This window comes from Entelurus aequoreus, linkage group LG19 (assembly GCF_033978785.1).
Source record: "Entelurus aequoreus isolate RoL-2023_Sb linkage group LG19, RoL_Eaeq_v1.1, whole genome shotgun sequence".
NCBI classification, from domain to species: Eukaryota; Metazoa; Chordata; class Actinopteri; order Syngnathiformes; family Syngnathidae; genus Entelurus; species Entelurus aequoreus.
In genome coordinates this window covers 40788803-40814649 of record NC_084749.1, presented here as the reverse complement: position 1 = coordinate 40814649, position 25847 = coordinate 40788803, and positions in this window count along the sequence as shown.

Genomic DNA, 25847 nt, shown 5'->3' with positions numbered 1-25847 from the left:
TATTAAGCAGTGGCACAAACATTCATGTCATTTCAAAACAGAAAGTGCAAGATTGTCAGAGACATTTTAAAACAAGCTATTAGTGCAATTTTGTGCATGATGTCACTAAGATGACATATCAAAACAACACTAAATTAAAGTGCACTTTTTGTACAGAACGCCACTACAATAGTTCAAAACAAATAAAGTGCACTTTTGTGCATGATGTCACACAAAATATTTCCATAACTGTCAAATAATAATTAGCTGCATAATATGAAATCAAATAGTGTATGTCCTTCGCTATGTGGTAGGTTACTGAGGACGTTATCCCCTTCTGTTGACTATTTTTTTCATACGGTGTTGATCTGGAAATGGTTGCTTGGGCATTTTGTTGGTGTGGCACCGGCCGAGATGTTGACATGCGGCGTTTCAAGCACTCCTCATTCTCTAGCACAGGGGTAGGCAACCTATGGCCCTCGAACCAGAGGTGGCTCTTTTGATGACTGCATCTGGCTCTCAGATAAATCTTAGCTGACATTGCTTAACATGGTAAGTAATGAATATTACCGCTGGTAATCACAGTGTTAAAAATAACATTCAAAATATAAAACATTTTAATGTACAACAATCTAATTTAAAACATGTGTACGCTCGTACAACACTTAAAACTTTTAGTATATAAGTAAGTGGAATTAAATTATGGAATGGATTAACCAAATAAATCAAACAAAGCACCAATATGATTCAGTTTAAGAGACTGTTCAAACTACAAGTGTTCACAAAGTACACAGAACAAGAATTATGATGAACATCTTGAACCTTTTTTTTTTCAAAAAAATGTTTTTATTGAGACAAAGATTTTATATGTATTTAATATTTCTATGCTTACTATGGTATATTATTTATTTATTATTTATTTGTTCACTGCTCTGTTACAGAGAACAAGGAAATTGGATACAATGCTATGATATGAAAAGGGGTAGGATTAAATAAGATCTGCTTCTTCCTACTCCTTTTCGGAAGTGCTGTAATGAAACAACTGGAATTGTGTGATGAATTACATTGTATCGTATGCATGTTCGAAAAAAACTGAAACTGAACTGAACTGAACTGAAAATCCCTGCATCCGTTTTCTACCGCACCTGTTCAGGAAGTCGCATTAATGGTAAGAAGTATTTTATTTATTATTGGTTAGCTTCAGAATAACAATGTTATTAAAAATAATAAGAGTCTTATTATACTCTAAAAATGTCTTACTTAAAAATGCACACCTTTAGTTGTATTCAGTGCTAAAAAATAATATATGGCTCTCACGGAAATACATTTTTAAATATTTGGCTTTCATGGCTCTCTCAGCCAAAAAGGTTCCCGACCCCTGCTCTAGCAGGTGACTTTTCAAATGATGCTACACATTAGCAGTGCTGCTACTTTTTGTAGCAACGCTTTTGCCGCGTACTTGACATATTACGGTTGTCTGTTCAACATCTTCCCACTTGAAGCGAACCACCACCAGACGATGCTGTTTTACTTGGAATTCATTCTTCTTTCATTTGTTACCAGATTCGCACCTTCTTTCTCTCGTACTACCACTCGCATGGCTAAACTAGCATCACAGCTAATGTTACCTATGCCGCAACCTCTCTGCTCCACGAGAGCGTATGACGTTGCACGTGTGGCAGTATGTGATGTATGTACAAACCCTGTTTCCATATGAGTTGGGAAATTGTGTTAGATGTAAATATAAACGGAATACAACAATTGGCAAATCATTTTCAACCCATATTCAGTTGAATATGCTACAAAGACAACATATTTGATGTTCAAACTGATAAACATTTTTTTTTTGCAAATAATCATTAACTTTAGTATTTGATGCCAGCAACACGTGACAAAGAAGTTGGGAAAGGTGGCAATAAATACTGATAAAGTTGAGGAATGCTCATCAAACACTTATTTGGAACATCCCACAGGTGAACAGGTAAATTTGGAACAGGTGGGTGCCATGATTGGGTATAAAAGTAGACTCCATGAAATGCTCAGTCATTCACAAACAAGGATGGGGCGAGGGTCACCATCACAAAATCTTTCTCAACCAGCTATTGTAAGGAATTTAGGGATTTCACCAACTACGGCCCGTAATATCATCAAAGGGTTCAGAGAATCTGGAGAAATCACTGCACGTAAGCAGCTAAGCCCGTGACCTTCAATCCCTCAGGCTGTACTGCATCAACAACATCAGTGTGTAAAGGATATCACCACATGGGCTCAGGAACACTTCAGAAACCCACTGTCAGTAACTACAGTTGGTCGCTACATCTGTAAGTGCAAGTTAAAACTCTCCTATGCAAGGCAAAAACCGTTTATCAACAACACCCAGAAACGCCGTCGGCTTCGCTGGGCCTGAGCTCATCTAAGATGGACTGATACAACGTGGAAAAGTGTTCTGTGGTCTGACGAGTCCACATGTAAAATTGTTTTTGGAAACTGTGGACGTCGTGTCCTCCGGACCAAAGAGGAAAAGAACCATCCGAATTGTTATAGGCGCAAAGTTGAAAAGTCAGCATCTGTGATGGTATGGGGGTGTATTAGTGCCCAAGACATGGGTAACTTACACATCTGTGAAGGCCCCATTAATGCTGAAAGGAACATACAGGTTTTGGAGCAACATATGTTGCCATCCAAGCAACGTTACCATGGACGCCCCTTCTTATTTCAGCAAGACAATGCCAAGCCACGTGTTACATCAACGTGGCTTCATAGTAAAAGAGTGCGGGTACTAGACTGGCCTGCCTGTAGTCCAGACCTGTCTCCCATTGAAAATATGTGGCGCATTATGAAGCCTAACATACCACAACGGAGACCCCCGGATTGTTGAACAACTTAAGCTGTACATCAAGCAAGAATAGGAAATAATTCCACCTGAGAAGCTTAAAAAATGTGTCTCCTCAGTTCCCAAACGTTTACTGAGTGTTGTAAAAGGAAAGGCCATATAACACAGTGGTGAACATGCCCTTTCCCAACTACTTTGGCACGTGTTGCAGCCATGAAATTCTAAGTTAATTATTATTTGCAAAAAAAAACAAAGTTTATGAGTTTGAACATCAAATATCTTGTCTTTGCAGTGCATTCAATTGAATATGGGTTGAAAAGGATTCGCAAATCATTGTATTCGGTTTATATTTACATCCAACACAATTTCCCAACTCATATGGAAACGGGGTTTGTAAGAAGGTACGCTTGTTTTAGGTCTCTGTGAGAAGGAGAGACAATAAATAGTGAGAAGAGCCTGTAGTGTAATGCCCGCAGCTAAAAGCAACTGCATGAGAATGTATACTCGAATATCACGATATAGTCATTTTCTATATCGAGACAAACCCACGATATATCGAGTATATTCGATATATCGCCTAGCCCTAGTCTTAAGTGTATCCCTGTTGATAAATGCAGAAATCCTGCCCAAAAATCTAGATTTATTATTAGCTCAATTGTGATGCTCAAGGAAACGTTTTGTGTACTCACTGTTGTCCAGAAAAGCAGTTTTCAGTAACGATCCCTTAAAAACCTGCTGTTGATCAGCGAGCTGAGCCATGAAGACTTCCCACGTGTGAGAGTGGGCCTTTCATTGAAGCCAAGTCCTGAGCACCTCTATTAGCCTTGGGCAGCAGCATCCGAGGCACACTAACAACAACATTCACAAACCTGAATGAACTTGCTGTCTAAATACATGTTTACAATTTCCACTTTAAAGATTGTCACTCACTCAGAACCTTGGTAGAAAACCCTTTTGTCCCGCACACGCACACACACACACACACACACAGCAGCACAAAGCAGCAGCAGCTAATGCTAATTGTAGCAGCTAATGCTAATTATAGCGTCCTTTAAACTGACGTTCTTCACAAACATTGTTTTCTCACATTTTTTAGGTGTATTCACAAAGCACTCAAAACCACTGTTAGCTAAGTAAGCTGGACTGTAAAAAGTATTACTGCACAAAAACAATGTTTTCAAATATTTACAATATCAATCTCCGGTTGACCTCATCACTCTTTTTTTTCTGTTTTTAATCCCACCCCCTTAGGAATCTGATTGGTCACAAATGATCACCCCACTCGGCTCTGATTGGCTGATTAACACATCGTCAAAAACCCATCAATGAGACATTCAAGTCTACTTAAACATAGGAAAATCGTGTTTTCTCATTTCTAATACTGTCAAAACAAATCACTTTTTGTGAACCCAATTTAGCAGGATAATACACCTTAAGGCATGGGTGTCAAACTCTGGCCCGCGGGCCAAATTTGGCCCGCCGTGTAATTTCACTTGGCCCTTGAGGCGATATCAAATTAACACTAAAGCTGGCCCGCCGGTCCTCCCGGGAGTCTTCCAAACGCCCGCCAGCCCGCCAGCTATGGCCCAGTCACATAACATGTGCGGCTTCTGCACGCACACACATTAGAATGCAACGCATACTTCATCAACAGCGATACAGGTTACACTTAGGGTAGCCGAATAAAAAACTTTAACACTGTTAGAAATATACGCCACACTGTGAATCCACACCAAACCAGAACCCTTTGCAGCACTAACTCTTCCGGGACGCTACAAGGTGTGTGTGTGTGGGGGGGAGGTTTGGTGGTAGCGGGGGTGTATTTTGTGGCGTCCCGGAAGAGTTAGTGCTGCAAAGGATTCTGGGTATTTGTTCTGTTGTGTTTATGTTGTGTTACGGTGCGGATGTTCTCCCGAAATGTGTTTGTCATTCTTGTTTGGTGTGGATTCACAGTGTGGCGTATATTTCTAACAGTCTTAAAGTTTGTATAATCTAGCCTTTAAATAGACCCCCCCCCCCCCTTTTAGACCAGTTGATCTGCCGTTTCTTTTCTTCTCTCCTCTTCTCCCCTGTCCCGTGCGAGGGGGAGTTGCATAGGTCCGGTGGCCATGGATGAAGTGCTGGCTGTCCAGAGCCGGGACCCCGGGTGGACCACTAGCCTGTGCATCGGTTGGGGACATCTCTGCGCTGCTGACCCGTCTCCGCTCGGGATGGTTTCCTGTTGGCCCCGCTGTGGACTGGACTCCCGCTGATGTGTTGGATCCACTGTGGACTGGACTTTCACAATGTTATGTCAGACCCACTCGACATCCGTTGCTTTCGGTCTCCCCTAGAGGGGGGTGGGGGGTTACCCACATATGCGGTCCTCTCCAAGGTTTCTCATAGTCATTCACCGACGTCCCACTGGGGTGAGTTTTTCCTTGCCCGTATGTGGGCTCTGTACCGAGGATGTCGTTGTGGCTTGTACAGCCCTTTGAGACACTTGTGATTTAGGGCTATATAAATAAACATTGATTGATTGATTGAAAGTTTTTTATACTGGCACCCTCAGTGTAACCTGTATCGCTGTTGATGAAGTATGCGTTGCATTCGCTCGTGTGTGCGTACAGAAGCCGCACATTTATTGTGACCGGGTCTGAACGATGTTAGAATGGATGAAAAGCGGACGTGACGATAGCTCGTAGAGTACGTTAAAGGTTAATTTGTTCAACCTTGGCCCGCGGCTTTGTTCAGTTTTAAATGTTGTCCCACTCTGTATTTGAGTTTGACACCCCTGCCTTAAGGTGTAGCATTCTGCATCGAAGACCTCTATGAAAAATACTTCTGCATCGAAGACCTCTATGAAAAATACAAACAAAGGACCCAGATTTTCCTCGCCCGGACGCGGGTCACCGGGGCCTCCGTCTGGAGCCAGGCCCGTAGGTGGGGCACGATAGCGAGAGCCTGGTGGCCGGGCCTGTCTCCATGGGGCCCGGCCGGGCACAGCCCGAAGAGGCAACGTGGGTCCCCCGTCCAACGGGCTCACCACCCATAGCAGGGGCCATAGAGGTCGGGTGCGATGTGAGCTGGGCGGAAGCCGAAGGCAGGGCACTTGGCGGTCCGATCCTCGGCTACATAAGCTAGCCCTTGGGACGTGGAACGTCACCTCGCTGGGGGGGAAAGGAGCCTGAGCTAGTGCGCGAGGTGGAGAAGTTCCGACAAGATATAGTTAAACTCACTTCGATACACAGAAAGGGCTCTGGAACCAGTTCTCTCGAGAGGGGCTGGACTCTCATCCACTCTGGTGTTGCCAGCAGTGAGAGGCGACGGGCTGGGGTGGCACTTCTTGTTGCCCCCCAGCTCAGAGCCTGCATGTTGGAGTTCAACCCAGTGGACGAGAGGGTAGCTTCCCTCCGTCTTCGGGTGGGGGGACGGGTCCTGACTGTTGTTCGCGCTTACGCGCCAAACGGCAGCTCAGAGTACCCACCCTTTTTGGATTCACTCGAGGGAGTACTGGAGAGCCCCGGGCGATTCCCTCGTTCTACTGGGGGACTTCAACGCTCATGTTGGCAACGACAGTGAAACCTGGAGAGGCGTGATTGGGAAGAATGGCCGCACGGATCTGAACCCGAGTGGTGTTTTGTTATCGGACTTTTGTGCTCTTCACAGATTGTCCATAAAAAACCCCATGTTCAAACATAAGGGTGTCCATATGTGCACTTGGCAGCAGGACACCCTAGGCCGCAGTTCCATGATCGACTTTGTAGTTGTGTCATCGGATTTGCGGTCTCATGTTTTGGGCACTACTCCCTGGAGCATTTTTAAAAAAGGATTAAAAATGGAAAAAGATGGGGGGAAAATATTTTTTTGGTTTTAGTATGTTTTTTGTTTGAGAACAAACATGACACAAACCTTCCCAATTGTTAGAAAGCCCACTGTTTAATATGTTTGTGTGTATGCTTCACTGATGAGAGTATTTGGTGAACATCGTTTTGTCCTACTAATTTCGGCGGTTCTTGAACTCACCATGGTGTGGACTGTTTATTCACATATAAAATCTTCCACTCTTTTGTCCACCAAACCTTTTATACCGTGCGTGAATACACAAAAGGTGCACTTTGTTGATGTTATTGACTTGTTGGAGTGCTAATCAGGCATATTTGGTCAGTGCATGACTGCAAGCTAATACATGCTAACATGCTATGTAGGCTAGCTGTATGTACATATTGCATCATTATGCCTCATTTGTAGGTATATTTGAGCTCATTTAATATCCTTTACTTTTATCGTCTTTGTATATAATTTAGTTTTGCATGTCTCATGACACATTATCTGTATGTAATACTGGCTGCATTTCAGATAGTTGTTTGTGTGCCATGTTGTTCCAGACCACAACAAACATTACCTACTTTGCCAAAGATTGTAATAAATCTATTAAAAGAAGACAGCCTGCCTTTTCCTTTAACTTGGACACACACAAATATACCTTTTGGCCATTAAAAGCCAGTCATTTCCAGGAGTTATCTCACATTCTGAGTAGCCTCTGATTTACTAATGGTTTCTAATGTTTTAAAAATGTGTAGAATAAATATTACATTTCAATATTTCTGTTAACGAAGATTTGCGTCAGCCTGCGAAATTTTGTCATTTTGATAGTAGGCTATTATAGCTAACATAGACACTTATGTCATGTGTTGCCTTCATAATAAGACGTATACGCGGCTTTTCATTTTTTGCGGCTCCAGGCAGATTTTTTTATTTTTATTTTTGGTTCAATATGGCTCTTTCAACGTTTTGGGTTGCCGACCCCTTCACTAGGGTCAATTTAGTGTTGCCAATCAACCTATCCCCAGGTGCATGTCTTTGGAGGTGGGAGGAAGCCGGAGTACCCAGAGGGAACCCACGCAGTCACAGGGAGAACATGCAAACTCCACACAGAAAGACCCAGAGCCCAGGACCTTCTTATTGAGAGGCACACGCACTAACCCTTGTCTCCGTACTGCCTAATAATATCAATCAATCAATCAATCAATCAATATTTACTTATATAGCCCTAAATCACAAGTGTCTCAAATGGCTGCACAAGCCACAACGACATCCTCGGCTCAGATCCCACATCAGGGCAAGGAAAAACTCAACCCAATGGCACAATGAAAAACCTTGGAGGGGACGGCAGATGTGGGGACTTCCACGTCGAGTGGCTCTAGCATAATATTGTGAGAGTCCAGTCCATAGTGGATCTAACATAATAGTGAGATAAAACACGCTATTTTATCATTTGCACATGTTGTTTAGCGTGTGGTATTTAGATCTGGGTAAGTCAGGCCCATAGTCTTAGTAGTTAACCCCCTAAGACACATTTTTTTACTTTGCACACGCCACTTAGCACTTATTATACCTTAGTAGATCAGGCCCTCTGTGTTTAAAACGCTCTCTCACTGCAGGCTTGAGGCTGTGCCTCTCTATTTGGATGTCAGATTTAAAAGTCCCCGGAGAAGCACGGTGGGTGAGTAAGAAGTGTTTTTATGTCACACCATAAGCTTCCACTCAAGACATCTTTTACCCCTTTAGATACTTTCTCATTTGCTAGCGGGGTATATACAGTGCAGGAAATACGACGTGAACGAGCACACGCCGGCTGTGGAGTTGTGATTGCTGTGCAATAAAGGAGAGTGAGGCAGTTACTGTACTTCACACTTTGACAAGCAATTAGGGACACGACCGCACCATGGCAAGGCAGACAAAACAATATATACTGTACTTTTAAACCACTTACAATATACAGTGCAACCCAAAGGCTTTGTGCGTGTAATATATCACATAATCTGTGTTCGGGAAGGTAAGTAGTGAACCATATATTTTCTATGAGTACATGCGTACGATTTACAGCTTTAATCTTTGATATATCTTTATAAATATATTTGATTACCGTGCAACGTGGACAGTATTGAGTAAAGATGAGGGACACAGGCGAGGACACGGGCAGTCCATCACCCTGGTGTCCTTCAGAAAATGGAGGTAACCCATTCCACTGACAAGCGTCGCAGCTCTGGGTGGCCTTGCTAGAAATTGTGTGCCACGTATTTACTTGAGGGGATTAGCAGTGGCCCATAGATTGTAAGGTTTATTTTCTTTAATCCCCACAATGCTGCAACAGTGTTACCATCCATCCAGTTAGCATGGCCACCACAACCTCTGTGGACCACCAGCTTTCTTTTCTGTTTACTGATACTGAGAGGACATGATACGGGCCATTATACTTGTCTCGGCTAATTTAAAAATGTTTTGGGAAGCACACTTACGGTTCTTGGTCCATATAGGCCTATTACTGTTGATTTACTGCTTTTTCGTCTTACTGAGTTCTTTCTCATCTTATTCGTTCACCAGAGCTCATCTCTTCCAGGTTTGTCAATATAACAGGTTTGTATTTGATTCCACTTGTTTCAATAAGGGTTTATGTGAGTGCTCAATAGCGCCCTCCCCTCCCCCAGACATGGGCTGTAAATAAGATGAGCTGGCGTTACAGCCGCCATTTCATTACTGCCATGATGGAGTGTGTTATAAAGAGCCTCACTGTACTGACTGGTGCACATTCCATTCCACATCAGGAAGTAAAAGTGTCCATAACATCACTCAAGTTTCCTGTCCATCATTATTGCACAAACACAACGCAGAGCCCAGGAGGCCTGAACTAGCGACAATTCCGGTGTATTCAGGTTGGTAGGTCTTTATTGTCATTGCACAAGTACAACAAAACTTTGTTTTCAGCACAAACCCGTTCAAGAATAGACAAACAGTGTACAGCAGGGGTGGGCAATTAATTTTTACCGGGGGGCCACATGATCAACCCGAGCACTGCTGGAGGGCCGCATCGACAATATTTCAATTAAATTTTGCTCAATATTATTTTTGATATATACCGTAAGATAAATAATAATAATAATAATAATAATAATAATACTTTCATTTAACCTAACTTAACTTTATCAAAAGCACTGCTTTGGAAATAATTTGTACCCCTTTCAGAGATCACATTTAGTTCCCCTTAAACATCCTCATGTTGCACAATGAAATGTAAGCATAGGATGAAGTGTGCATTCCTGTAACTTTCTCTAGTAACAGCATTCCATGATTAATATAAATAAATTAACATTAATAATAAATGACAGTAAAATAAGCACACGTATGACTGAGGAGTCATAGTACAACTTTGTGTTGTGTTTGAGTTGTCCGACTTTTTGTGTGGCCATAAACGCACCAGTGGTTTAGTGGTATGCGTGTTGGTGACCGATGACACGTTGGTTTTGGCCTGGTTTGTACGGCAGAAAATGACTAGATTTACTCATGTTTTTGGTGTGGTTATGGCCGAATATAAACAGTTTTGCTCAATAAAGTCATCGATATAATTCCTGGCCTCGAAGCATCTCGATAGACGTTACAATAATTGAACGGTGTTCAATTAAACCATGTTGACGAACACCGTTAGGGCCGCTTGTTGTCACTGTCACTCAAAGTTGCATTGCAAAATTACACAGAATAAGTGTGTTTATTTTGTTTACAATTCAGATGGGATTTGATTTGGTGCGCGGCATATATTTGCTGTGCGCAGAGGACGCTTGAGCAGTGCGCAATTGCGCAGGCGCGCACCTTAGAGGGAACGTTGCTTGGCAGTCCATGTCTTGTTGAAAACACGGCATTCGTCATCGACTTTTCTCTTTTTAGCGTCTTGGGTGTAAACCGTGCATCACTTGTCGCTGTGCACCTTCACTCACAGGTTACACACGGACATACGCCCATAAATAACACTTTTCTAAATAAAAGCAGCACAGTTGTATTGCACGCACGACATAGATGTTTTTTCAACTTTATTTTGTAATTTGTGATTGCAGCTGTTCACATTCACTCACAATCACGCACTCGCATACGTCCACACGGAAGTAATACAAATAACGCTTTTCAAAACAAAAGCAGCACCGTTGTATTGCACACTCAACATAGATACTTTTTAAAATTTATTTTGTAATTTATGATTGGCCTCACGCGGGCCGGACAGGGACGCACAAAGGGTCGGATGTGGCCCACGGGCTGCAGAATGCCCAGGTCTGGTGTACAGGGTTGCAGAACAGGAACGCTGATGGGTCGCCACAAGGCGCCCCGTAAAAGATGGGAAAAAGGTCAACGCTGGGGGAGGATGAGTAAAAAAATACAATGTAGACTGGGCTCTTAAGGGGGCCCAGTCTGGAGTGGGGAAAAACTCCATAGCAAAGCACATACACCTATTACAACATACAACTCGAGACTTGCAACAGAGGGGAGAGAGTGGGGGCTATGGTGGCGGGCTGCAGCTCTTCAGGCGCTGCCTAGCCGTCCATCACCCCTAAGGAATTTGCGTCAAGGGCGTTGGATGGGGGGGTGGGGTATGTGTGTGTGGCGTACATTTTTGGTGGATGCATGTGTGTGCCTGTCGCGTGTCGCTGTTCCGCGGCCTTGGTGTGATTGCAGCCGCCAGTCAGTCCAAGGTCAACAACAACAGGTATGTGTCCATGAGAGACGAGAAGAGAGTTTGTTGTGTCTTCGCTGCACTGTCCTTCGGGAAAGTCTCGAAGCCAAGGAATCAATCCAAGTTAGAATGTTCTGTAAGCGAGTGAAAATAATATTTGCTTTTCACTCTAAAATTGTTTATGACTGGTCCTCAAATTCATCCTGCAGGGCAGACAGTCTGATGTTATCCAAATCACAGTGTCCACAGTTCTGCCTGCATCCTTCAATCATTTGTGGCAGCTTTGGGGCACTTTGAAGACTGCCAGACAAACCAGAGCAATGCTTACTCCAATCAGTAGATGTCCTGTTGTCATAATTCCAAATAGGTGGATATTTTCACATCCTCGAGGGTCGCCAGGCACATGGCACTTCTTCTTCTCCCAAGAGTCCAGGAACAACCGCTCCGTCAAGACAAGCAGGTTTCCCCAAACCCAAGATCTTGTCAATTTCGTTGAGGCCAGTTAATAAGTTCCAATATTTAGATTTGGAGAGCAGTGCAAAAAGAGGCAACAAGAAAGTTAAGACAAGACAAGACAAAGAAGCAAGCAGGAGAGATAAGGGAGAGGAAAGGGGAGTGTCCGCCCTCGATGAGTGCCAGTGAGAAAAAGTGTCCAGCAATGGTTACATCTGTTTCTGATGTCTGTCTTTTTGTTTCTTACTTTCACAAGAGCAAATTTAATTGTTATTTTCCTGTTTAGACTTTCAGTCATCTTGTGTTTTTATTGTTTGTGTGCTTAACCATCGAGTACAGTGTTGTAAGAAAATCGGAAAAACATCTCGTTTACGATATTCATTTAGAATTGCTGGGTCCACCAGATTAAGCATTTAACTCATTCACTTCCACAAAAACACCACAATTTGAACATGTTACATGCTTTTTAAAAAGAAAAACAAACTTTTAGATCACACACTATACACCATGGATACATATGCACACATACCCCAACTCCCACCCCACGCCTTTGCCACCGCTTAACTCCTTAGGGGTGACAGACAGCTAGAGCAAAGCCAAAGGGCTGCAGCCCCCTTCCTGTTGCAAGTCTTGTGGTTTCTATGTCTTATATCATGTATGTGTGCTTATCATGGCTCTCAAGTTTTTTTCCCCCCCGTGCCTACACTGAGCCCCTGTACAATATACAGTCGTGGTCAAAAGCAGCTGTCTTGAGTTTCCAATAATTTCTACAACTCTTATTTTTTTGTGATAGAGTGATTGGAGCACATACTTGTTTGTCACAAAAAAAATTCATAAAGTTTGGTTCTTTTATGAATTTATTATGGGTCTACTGAAAATGTGCTGGGTCAAAGGTATAGATACAGCAACATACATGATACATTTTGGTAATGTAGAAAAGTCATAATCACATCAAATTAGCTTCATGTGAGTGATTATGATTGACAACACCTGTTGACTTATCTGAGCCCATTTAAATAGGGCTCATGTGGTGCAGTCATTAGACTCGGTCACAAACGCGACAATGGTAAAGTCAAAGGAACTCAGCACAGAGTTGAAAAAACAAATTATTGACTTGAACAAGTAAGGAAAGTCACTTGGAGCCATTTCAAAGCAGCTTAAGGTCCCAAGAGCAACTGTGCAGACAATTGTACGTAAGTATAAAGTGCATGGCACAGTTTTGTCACTGCCACAATCAGGAAGAAAATGCAAGCTATCACCTGCTGCTGAGAGAAAATTGGTCAGGATGATCCAGAGATCAACCGAGAACCACCAAAAATAGGTCTGCAATGAATTGGAAGCGGCTGGAACACAGGTGTCAGTGTCCACAGTCAAGCGTGTTTTGCATCGCCAAGGACTGAGAGGCTACCATGCAAGAAGGAAGCGCTTGCTCCAGAAGTGACACCTTAAGGCTCGTCTAAAGTTTGCTGCTGATCACGTGGACAAAGATAAGACCTTTTGAAGGAAATTTCTGTGGTCAGATGAAACAAAAATTGAGCTGTTTGGCCACAATACCCAGCAACATGTTTGGAGGAGAAAAGGTGAACACCATTCCTGTGTGGTGGTAGTATTATGCTCTGGGCCTGTTATGCTGCCAATGGAACTGGTGTTTTACAGAGAGTAAATGGGACAATGAAAAAGGAGGATTACCTCCAAATTCTTCAGAACAACCTAAAATTGTCAGCCTGGAGGTTGGGTCTTGGGCACAGTTGGGTGTTCCAACAGGACAAGGACCCCCAAACACACGTCAAAAGTGGTCAAGGAATGGCTAAATCAGGCTAGAATTAAGGTTTTAGAATGGCCTTCCCAAAGTCCTGACTTAAACCCTATTGATAACATGTGGACAATGCTCAAGAAACAAGTCCATGTCAGAAAACCAACAAATTTAGCTGAACTGCACCAATTTGGTCAAACATTCAACCAGAAGCATGCCAGAAGCTTCTGGATGGCTACCAAAAGTGCCTTATTGCAGTGAAACTTGCCAAGGAACATGTAACCAAATATTAACATTGCTGTATGTATACTTTTTGAGCAGCAGATGTGGTCACATTTTCAGTAGGCCCAAAATAAATTCATAAAAGAACCAAACTTCATGAATGTTTTTGTGACCAACAAGTATGTGCTCCAATCACTCTATCACAAAAAAATAAGAGTTGTAGAAATTATTGGAAACTCAAGACAGCCATGGCATTAAGTCCTTCACAAATGTATGTAAACTTTTGACCACGACTGTATGTCTCCTTGAACAGGTTTGTGCCGAAAATAAAATGTTGTTGTTCTTGTGCAATTACAATTAAGTAGTTCCTTCTTACTTCAACCTGTGGAGAAATGCTTGAAAGTCAAAAAATTCAGACAACTGAAAAGCATAACAAAAGACAGAGAACCCGCTCATATCGCAAATTAATCGGAAGTTTAGGTACAGCTATATTTTATTGACGATAGATACATTTAGTGATATTTCATAATATTAATAATAAAGGATTGGCTTTATAATGCACCTTTTTCAGACACCCAAAGCATGTTTTTTTTAAAAATGTCATGAATTTGTTTCAAACACAACTTAACTGTAAGTACCTGGTACAAACATAATTCAGCATATCATATTTGTCAAAACTAGGTCTTTGGCGTGGTTTGCTCTCCCGTGGTGCAAAAGAAATGGAACGGACGTGGCGTGCAGGTAAAGACATAGTTTAATTATAACTATAAACTACAAAGTACAAACAAAAGGGTACAAACAAAAGGCGCTCACAGCGGAGGTAAAAAAAACTTCACTAGGAAAAAACAAAAAGCGCGCACAATGGCGGAGAACTATGAACATTAAACAAACAAAAACTTACGTGACAAGAGATGAAACAAGAATTAACGTGACAAGGAACTGTGGACATGGCATGAATGGGTGATGTCGCCAGGACGAACAACAGAAACAGAAAAGCCTATATAGTGACATGAAAAGTGAAAACAGGTGCGTGACTAACTGTGAACAGGTGCATGACATGACTGTGAAAACGTGAGACAGGTGTGTGTGAGTCCAAACGTGGAACAGGTGAAACTAATGGTTGCTATGGTGACAAACAAAACCAGGAAGTGAAACCAGGAACTAAGGAAGTGTCCAAAAAACAAAACAGCACATGGCCAAACAAAAACATGAACACAGACATGACAGAACCCCCCCCTTACGGACAGATACCAGATGTCCAAAAACAAAAAACAGGATCAAGAGTCATGGGAGGGGGGGAGGGGGACATGGCGGTGGATCGCCAGACCAGGTGTCCCCGAATCCACCGGGGCAGAGTCAGGTGGCGACGGCGGGTAGACCGCCGCTGAACCTGACGAGGTGGGCGACCTGGGAATGGCCACATTCGTGGCAGACGAGGAGGTCGGCGCACCTGGCGTGGCGGACGCCCATGGAATGGCCACATCCTTGGCCGACGAGGAGGTGGGCGCGTTGTCGTGGCAGGCGGCGAAGCTTGGCGTGGTGCGTCAGGCGGCGAAGCTTGGCGTGGTGCGTCAGGCGGCGAAGCTTGGCGTGGTGCGTCAGGCGGCGAAGCTTGGCGTGGGTGGTCTTGGCCTCGGCGGTCTTGGTCTTGGCATGGGTCTTGGTCTTGGTCTTGGCGAGGGTCTGGGTCTTGGTCTTGGACTTGGTCTTGGCGTGGTTGGTCTTGGTCTTGGACTTGGCGTGGTTGGTCTTGGTCTTGGACTCGGCGTGGTTGGTCTTGGTCTTGGCGTAGTTGGTCTTGGACTTGGTCTTGGTGTGGCTGTGCTTGGACTTGGTCTTGGTTTGGGTCACTTGGCGGGTCTTGGTCTTGGTCACTTGGCGGGTCTTGGTCTTGGTCACTTGGCGGGTCTTGGTCTTGGTCACTTGGCGGGTCTTGGTCTTGGTCACTTGGCGGGTCTTGGTCTTGGTCACTTGGCGGGTCTTGGTCTTGGTCACTTGGCGGGTCTTGGTCTTGGTCACTTGGCGGGTCTTGGTCTTGGTCACTTGGCGGGTCTTGGTCACTTGGCGGTTCTTGGTCTTGGTCACTTGGTGGGTCTTGGTCACTTGGCGGGTCTTGGTCTTGGTCACTTGGCGGGTCTTGGTCTTGGCTTTGGTCTTGGCGTGGGACAGCCACGGGCGGCACTTGGCGGCGTGGGGCAGCCACGGGCGGCACTTGGCGGCGTGGGGCAGCGACGGGCGGCACTTGGCGGCGTGGGGCTGCGACGGGCGGCACTTGGCGGCGTGGGGCTGCGACTGGCTGCACTTGGCGGCGTGGGGCTGCGACTGGCAGCACTTGGCGTCGTGAAGCTGCGACTGGCGGCGCTTGGCGTGGAGCAGGTACTGGTGGCGCTTGGCGTGGAGCAGGTACTGGTGGCGCTTGGCGTGGAGCAGGTATTGGTGGCGCTTGGCGTGGAGCAGGTACTGGTGGCGCTTGGCGTGGAGCAGGTACTGGTGGCGCTTGGCGTGGAGCAGGTACTGGTGGCGCTTGGCGTGGAGCAGGTACTGGTGGCGCTTGGCGTGGAGCAGGTACTGGTGGCGCTTGGCGTGGAGCAGGTACTGGTGGCGCTTGGCGTGGAGCTGGGCGTGGAGCAGGTGGATCTTGGCATGGTCGAAAAACTGGTGGTGGTGGTCGTGCTGGTGGCTGTGGCTTGGCAGGTCGAAAGACAGGTGGTGGGGGTCGTGCTGGAGGCTGTGGCTTGGCGTGACGAAAGACTGGTGGTGGGGGTCGTGCTGGTGGCTGTGGCTTGGCGTGACGAAAGACTGGTGGTGGGGGTCGTGCTGGTGGCTGTGGCTTGGCAGGTCGAAAGACAGGTGGTGGTGGTCGTGCTGGAGGCTGTGGCTTGGCGTGACGATGCTGACCCACCCCACCTGAACAATTCCCAGCCCTAGCCCCCCCCTCAAGGAGCGGATCCCAGACGCGCTCCCCGCGGTCTGGAACCGTCTTTTGGGGTGGGCGGAGGGGGTTCAGGAGGAGGGCAGAATCCTCCCCTCTAAATTGTCCAAAAGGTCTTTCGTTCCCCCCCACCTGGGCTTTTGTGGGTGAAAAAAAATTTTCTGACTTGGGCGTGGCATGAGTCCTGGGGGGCGGGGCATGAAAATTGGGTGACTGTGATTGACAGGATCTGATTTCTAAAAACATGTCTTGGTAATATTTAATCATGGATTTAGAGTCTTTGGTTGGATGTGGCTGACAAGAAAAAGAGTTCAGGGGAAAAAAATCCATGACGTCACCCACTGGCAGCGGCGTGACGTCGTCCTGGGGAAGCCGGGCTGGCTGCAGCTCGTTTCCGCCCGGAGGGGGAGGAGCTTGCGGGAACGATGCGTCCTTTCCAATGCTTGTGGAAGCCCTCCCTGACGTCCTTCGTTGGGAGCGGCGCTTCCGGGACTGCGGTGACGCAGCGCCATCCTCGGACCAAAGGGAGCTGATCGGCACCAGTTTGCCGGTCGGACCCCACATGAGATCCCTGCGCTCCATGGGGGAATGGCGGAGTGTCTCGGCTTCCATGGCGCGCAGGACCTCCCACGTTACCTCGTCAAAATTGTCCCATTTTTTTGCGGGAGAGCTCTCGTGCTGGCGACATCTGTCAAAACTAGGTCTTTGGCGTGGTTTGCTCTCCCGTGGTGCAAAAGAAATGGAACGGACGTGGCGTGCAGGTAAAGACATAGTTTAATTATAACTATAAACTACAAAGTACAAACAAAAGGGTACAAACAAAAGGCGCTCACAGCGGAGGTAAAAAAAAACTTCACTAGGAAAAAACAAAAAGCGCGCACAATGGCGGAGAACTATGAACATTAAACAAACAAAAACTTACGTGACAAGAGATGAAACAAGAATTAACGTGACAAGGAACTGTTGACATGGCATGAATGGGTGATGTCGCCAGGACGAACAACAGAAACAGAAAAGCCTATATAGTGACATGAAAAGTGAAAACAGGTGCGTGACTAACTGTGAACAGGTGCATGACATGACTGTGAAAACGTGAGACAGGTGTGTGTGAGTCCAAACGTGGAACAGGTGAAACTAATGGTTGCTATGGTGACAAACAAAACCAGGAAGTGAAACCAGGAACTAAGGAAGTGTCCAAAAAACAAAACAGCACATGGCCAAACAAAAACATGAACACAGACATGACAATATTATCTCCAATACAGTATTATCATCTGAAAAAAAAATAGTAGGCTTCTATTAAAATGCAATTAAAAAAGAAACGTGTGTATGTTCAAGTACTTTATCCATTAGGAAATTGAGGTGTGAAGTAGTATCAGTTTACAGAGCATGACAATGACACGGTAACAAATATCAATTACACACAAACGCACAAACATTAAGCAACATGACATTGATATCATAAAGTAATTAATGTACTATAAAACTGTTGGATAGTTACAATGTCAAGAATTTGAGTCCTGGAGTAAAAAGGAGCAAGAAGAAGCAAAAGCGTATAATGTTTTGCCATCACTCAGATATAAAAATCTGATTCTTAATCAACAATATCATCTCAGGGCGTTAAATCATTCGAAACTGGACTGCTTGGTTTGTCTTGGACGACGTTTCGCCGTTCATCCGAGTAGGCTTCATCAGTTCGTGCTCATAGGTTAAGATTGGTCGGATCAAGTCCATTTATAGACTTAGATTTGCTATGATCCGCTGCCCGGATCATGTTCTGTTTGGTTTTTGGACTCCCTCAGTTCCTGTTTTGTGCACCCCTGGGTTTGTCTTCAGTTACCATGGGTGCTTATTGTTTTCACCTGTCTCTGATTGGTGTTCGGGACGCTTGCCTTGGCACCGGTACGGGTGCTTGCCTCGGTGCAAGGTACGGGTGCTTGCTTTGGTACTGGTGTGGAAACCAGTCGTGGAGCCGGTACTGGTGTGGAAACCAGTCGCGGAGCCGCTTTATGTTTATGTGCAAGACTGCTTTATTTCTGCTAATGATAATAAAAATCATCTTACCTTCTCATCGTCTGCTGGTTCTTGCATCTTGGGGTCTCAAAAAATTGCAGCCATGCGAGTTCCTCACAAGATTGGGCAGATCAAGTCCATTTATAGACTTAGATTGGTCAGATCAAGTACCTTGATCAATCTAAGTCTATGAGCACAAACTGATGAAGCCTACTCGGATGAGCGGCGAGACGTCTTCCAAGACAAACTAAGCAGTCCAGTTGCGAACGATTGAACGCCCTGAGATGACAACGACCTGGATGAATGAGAACCTTCATAGGTATTCATCAACAATACCTGATATAAAACAATAGTCAGTATATTATTACAGGATACAGGATTAACTAATACTCAAAATAAAAAACGTAAACTTAATTTAATGCATCAAATGCACTTTGTATAAATACATTACATAATAATACATATTAAGTTGTTTTACTCTTTGTTATGCCTATCTAAAACTGAGAGGCCATTATTCATTTAATCCACAGTCACACACTGGAGGTCATGTGACCACCATCAAACATTCATTCACATGCATGCACCAGTGTGGGCTGTATTGGAGACAAGTGAGTTAAGCTTCTTGCCTAAGCCGACAAAGGCAGTGACTGGGATGAAGGGAGCATGGTTTTAACCTCTGGTTTCTGGACGATATGTTCTTCCTCCCAAACGCCAATGAAGATGCAGCTATTTTATTCTGTGCAGGGTAGATTGCATAGGAGCTAATGAAAACAATAACAGCAGAAATGAAGAAATGGACAGACTACTGTTGAAAGTAAATTAAACGAGAAAAAAATTGTATTTGGTATTATGTGAAAATATATAGTTCACACCTCGACTAGAAAACACATTTCAAGGTGTTGGATGAAAAAATAAGCTGGAAATCTCACATTGAATATATACAACATAAAGTGTCAAGAAACACTTCAGTACTGAATAAACCAAAACACATTCTGCAACACAAACCACTCCATACTCTTGTGTTCACTGGTGTTTCCATATTTGAATGTGGGGAATAATGATGCAAGCGCACTACAATCACTAAACATATTGCAAAACATGACAATAAAAAGGATCCACATTCCAGTAAACAAGAACCCACAAACCTGGATGATTTCTGCCAGTTTGTGACACGCTGTGCAGGTCTTTTCTCCGTTGTCAAATCTGGCACCACCAATTTCAGGGTTGCATAAGACATCTTGTCCGGCACATTTAATAAGCGGGTCGGTCAAACCAGCGTCTGTTGTCAATGTGTACTTGGCGCCATTTCGCTTTTCTCGAATAAAAATGCCCTATGATTGCTTGTTGTTTTCGGCTGTAGGAACCGTTCAAATTACGAAAAGGACAAATATTTCTTTAGAGTTCCTGGAGAGGTAATCAAGAATGGCAGAAGAGTGCAAGATTTCATGAAAAAAGATGAGAAAAGGAGCTCACACTCCAGTCAAAGAAGGCAGAGTCAAAGAATGCACAAGTTCGCAGTGATCACATCGTTAAAGGTTTGTTTGATATACTTTTAACGTTTCCCATTGCAGTATTATCTTGATATTATTTGCATTTCTTAAAACGCATTTCGTAAAGCACCAACTCAGCGAGTCTAAATTAAAGAAAGCAATGCGCAAAACCTAGAAGAGTTAAGCTCTTACCAAAGGTAACCAGAGGTTCCGCAGCCTCCGAAGCAGAACCTCCAGGTTCTGTAACAGCTTCTTCCCTCAGGCCGTAAGACTCTTGAACGCATCATAATTATCCCCTCAACTCCCCCCAAAATGGATTAACTCGCTGGAATAAAAAAGACAATATAACATACATCCATAAACGTGGATGCATATGAATAAGTGCAATATATTTATCTGTACAGTAACCTATTTATTTATTTATATATGCACCTTATTGCTTTTTTATCCTGCACTACCATGAGCTAATGCAATGAAATTTCGTTCTTATCTGTACTGTAAAGTTCAGATTTGAATGACAATAAAAAGGAAGTCTAAGTCTAAGTCTAAAGGCAGAAAACATTGTGGAAGTCGCTTCCTAGCGGTCCCACTGACAGACACTTCACAGGAGCCAGGCGTGCAAAGTTGAACAAAGTTTTTAATGTACATCGATTTTCTCCAAGTCTTTTTCCCGCAGAACGTGACTTTTCAGTCACGTCCGTATCCTCTCCCTCCTCCTGCTCCCGGCCGCCTACTGTTAAAGACAAATAAATGATAATATAATGATAAATGGGTTATACTTGTATAGCGCTTTTCTACCTTCAAGGTACTCAAAGCGCTTTGACAGTATTTCCACATTCACCCATTCACACACACATACTGATGGCGGGAGCTGCCATGCAAGGCGCTAACCAGCAGCCATCAGGAGCAAGGGTGAAGTGTCTTGCCCAAGGACACAACGGACGTGACTAGGATGGTAGAAGGTGGGGATTGAACCCCAGTAACCAGCAACCCTCCGATTACTGGCACGGCCACTCTACCAACTTCGCCACGCCGTCCCATAGACAACAGATGATTAGATTAACACGTACCACCTGTGAAATCTAATCACCTGCCCGCTGTGTCTCGCCGTCAGCACTGCCACGCCCCCGTCTGATAGTGCTCTGTCCTCAGCACCATGGACAGAGGCGGTGACCTTTGGTCCTGCAGGCAGCGCTGGCCACATCTCCCTTCACAAACATAAATGAAGCTTTCAGCACATAAACTATGTTGACATCTATAGTTATATTTTGACAAAGACAGAGAAAAACATGTGCACTCATAAACGGCGTGTGCAACAAACATGGCTGTAGATGCTAAATTAAATCATAAAATGCAACCTTACCCGAGCAAAAACAATGCATATTTATCCGGGAGCGTCTTGATACCAATTTCTTTGACCCAGCCACACACAAAGAAGTTGTAGACCTCCGTGATTTTCCAAGTTTTAATTTGTTTGGCAGTGTAGAATGGCGTCTGGAGCACATGATAGTTTGACATGTTTGAGAACGCGACTGACGGATAATCCTTGATTTTACTCGACAAGTCTTTTTTTCATTAAGAATAGGGATCCATATCATTGCATAGTTTGATTTGTTGCTCGTATCTGCTTTTTGCAAGAAGATCTATGCCTCTTGCGTACTTGTGATAGTTTGCACGCTGCTTGCTGTAGAACAGCCGTCTCGGTTTGGTTGACCACCACTGGTTTTCCCTTTCTGGAGGAAGTCATGTGTTGGAATACCAGTGAAAACCAATAACTAGTTACAGTTACTAGTTACTTTATTTCAAAAGTAACCCAGTTACTAACTCAGTTACTTACACCAAAAAGTAATGCTTTACTGTGAAAAGTAACTATTCAGTTCCTTTTTTTTTTTTCTTCTTTTTTTTTTTTTAAAAGCTCCCATTAATGCCCTTTTAGCCTTCATTTCAGTACTGTTATTGCACTGGAGAATAATACAATCTGTTGATCAACTTGACATGCATTTGCATCACTGAACTCTGCTAAGCAATGTGCTCTACATACAACACTCAAAGACAAAGATATGTTTCAAAGGGCCAATTTATTTCAGGCCAGAACAAATTGACAAGCTGCAACATAATCAATCAATCAATCAATGTTTATTTATATGGCCCTAAATCACAAGTGTCTCAAAGGGCTGTACAAGCCACAACGACATCCTCGGTACAGAGCCAGGAAAACTCACCCCAGTGGGACGTCAATGTTAATGACTATGAGAAACCTTGGAGAGGACCGCATATGTGGGTAACCCCCCACCCCTCCTCTAGGGGAGACCGAAAGCAATGGATGTCGAGTGGGTCTGACATAATATTGTGAAAGTCCAGTACATACATAAGTAACAAACAGCATAATAACAAAATAGCTGTAAACCTGGCTTCACCTAAGGAAGGCACATGTGACATACACAAAGCCTAACCAGGCAGATTTGAATTGTTGTTTTGGGCAGTTGTTTTGATCCAAGACACAACTTACATTTAACTATAATGTTATTTTCTTTGTGCTTGACAAAAAAAAGAAGTGAGAATATCTCCATGTTAAGTGTCTCGACTGCGGCTCGATTGTTAGTAAACACAGACACGCCCTCCCCCCTCCACTCCCCACACCCAGACACAAACAGAGCGCGCCTCCGGCTTGTGACACAAGAACATTCAGAAGAACGACACTGCAGCGCTCCAATAAAACACATTCAGATATTCTGTTTTTAGCCAATACTACATAAAACATAATGTAAAATAACGCAGTAACGGTAACTGAGTTACTGAATATAAAAAATAATGCGTTAGATTACTAGTTGGTCCCAACACTGCGGAATACAAACAATATGGTACAGAATATTTCCATTGACATAGTGGTTTGCTATTCCTCAACTAGGGTCTGGTTTACTAAGATCCAAATGCTATGTGCTAAACAGCATGTGCAAAAAAAAAGTAAATAGTGTGGACTGTGAGTGGGCGCGTTGCGTGCGATTTACTAACATTGTGTGTCAGAGGTGTTAATTGTCTCCTTTTTGAGCTGAGCTGCCACCTTATCGTGACCCTATGAGCTATGTTGTCCGGGGGCTTCTATGCCCCCAGGTAGGGTCTCCCAAGACAAACAGGTCCTAGGTGATGGACCAGACAAAGAGCAGCTCGAAGACCTTTATCATACTTGCCAACCTTGAGACCTACGAATTCGGGAGATGGGGGGGGGGGGGGGGTCCGGGGGGCGTGGCTGGGGGCGTGGTTAAGAGGGGAGGAGTATATTTACAGCTAGAATTGACTAAAAGTCATTTCAAATATATATATATATATATATATATATATATATATATATATATATACATATATATATATATATATATATATATATATATATATATATATATATATATATATATATATATATATATATATATATATATATATATATATATAAGAAATACTTGACTTTCAGTGAATTCTAGCTATATATATATATATATATATATATTTTATTATATATATATATACATAAAAGAAATACTTGAATTTCAGTGTTCATTTATTTACACATATACACACACATAACACTCATCTACTCATTGTTGTACTTGAAAGTGCAATGCTTTGCAGTCAGAAGCACAGCTTGCTGCTTACAAAAAAAAAAAAAAAAAAAACACTTATCTTTCACTATTTCAGTAGCCTTTGTACTGCCATTTGCGTACTGGCGAACAATCTCTGAATCCGGGAATATTTCCTTCACGGATTTGTTGAGACGTTTTCAGCCGGATATTTCCCGGGAAATTTAAAATTGCACTTTATAAGTTAACCCGGCCGTATTGGCATGTGTTGCAATGTTAAGATTTCATCATTGATGTATAAACTATCAGACTGCGTAGTAGTGGCTTTCAGTAGGCCTTTAATGCCTTAAGTCATGTCATCTGTGGAGGAAACAAACACCAACGAAAAAAAATCATGAAAGTTACATTCTACATATCTAATAGTAAAACTAGAAGAAAAAAGTATGTTGGTACATGCGTGTTTTAAGACCAGCACGAGAGCTTTTGATATAATATTTGTTCTTATTACTGAGCATGGTGAGTGCCCATCTGGAAAATCCAGGTTTCCAAATAATGACGCATCCACCCCTGCTTGACGGTCACACAGCAGTTGGTAAAAACGATTCAAGGTATGAGGTCAAATGCATCCAGAGACAGTTATTTTGAAAAATACTTTTAAATGAAGCCATTATTAGTAGAACGAGGAACACATAGGACAAAATGTTAAAGGGGCTGTTCATAATTGTAAGCCTTCCCTTTAAAATAAATGGAACGCATACAAATGATTCAACCCCATGTTGACTCTTTGAGGCATGGTAAATAGCTTAGAATTGGACACTTTCGATTCTAGATTGCACAATAAGAAATAATGAGGATGAAATGTGCTTGAAATTTGGGTGTACAGTGGCCACTTACGTAACTTTCACAGAGGGAAGGATATGCTTCAGCGCATCAGATAAAAAGTAATTAGATCCATATTTCACTGGAGTGTATCTGCAAGGCAAACATACAGCCGAGGTGAACTCAGGCCATCTTTAATTAGAAGAAACACTGGCTGTCACTCAATGTACAGTTGAAGTCAGAAGGTTACTGACACAATGTGTGTCCAAGTATGCAGGGCTTTGAATGAAATTAATATTGTTATATTGCCTAAAATCAACCAAAAGACGCAACCATGTTCAACTCTTTTGTTCATTTTGTCCAAGTGCTGAAGTTAGGATGACTGTTATATCTATTAAACTATCTCAGACATGAAGACGTGCAAAGACATTCCATTGAAGATATCTACAGAAGTTATTAGACAAGATCTGCCAGCTAGATACGGACAGTCCTTGAAACAGCTGCTCTCAAAGTCATCGGTGACTTTCGCTTTGGAGGAAGTTTACTGCCCCTGTCTCTTAAATTCTGATTTTTCAAGGTCAACAGTTTTTGAGCTGTTAATCCCTGCAAGCATTACGTTAATTTAGGTTAATACACCATGGAATGTAGTTGCAGTCATAAGTGTGCATGCACTCATCATGCTCATGGATTTTAAAGAGACCGTCTAACATTGACAACATTGGCATAGTGTTGTCCTGGTACCAATATTTTGGTACAGGTACTGGCACCAAAATGTATTTCGATACTTTTCGATACTTTTATAAATAAAGGGGACCATAACAAATTGCATTATTGGCTTTATTTTAACAACACATTTTAGGGTTCATTAAACATATGTTTATTATTGCATTTGAAGAACATTTTTTTCCTTAAATAAAATGGTGACCATACAAGACAACTTGTCTTTTAGTAGTAAGTAAGCAAACAAAGGCTCCTAATTAGTCTGCTGACATATGCAGTAATTTTGTGTTATTTATCATTCTATTAATTTGTCAAAATTATTAAGGACAAGTGGTAGAAAATGAATTATTAATCTACTCGTTCATTTTAATATCTGCTTACTTTCTCTTTGAACATGTTCTATCTACACTTCTGTTAAAATGTAATAATCACTTATTCTTCTGTTGTTTGGATACTTTACATTAGTTTTGGATGATACCACAAATTTGGGTATCAATCCGATACCGAGTCGTTACAGGATCATACATTTGTCATATTCCAAAGTCCTCATGTGTCCAGGGACATATTTTCTGAGTTTAT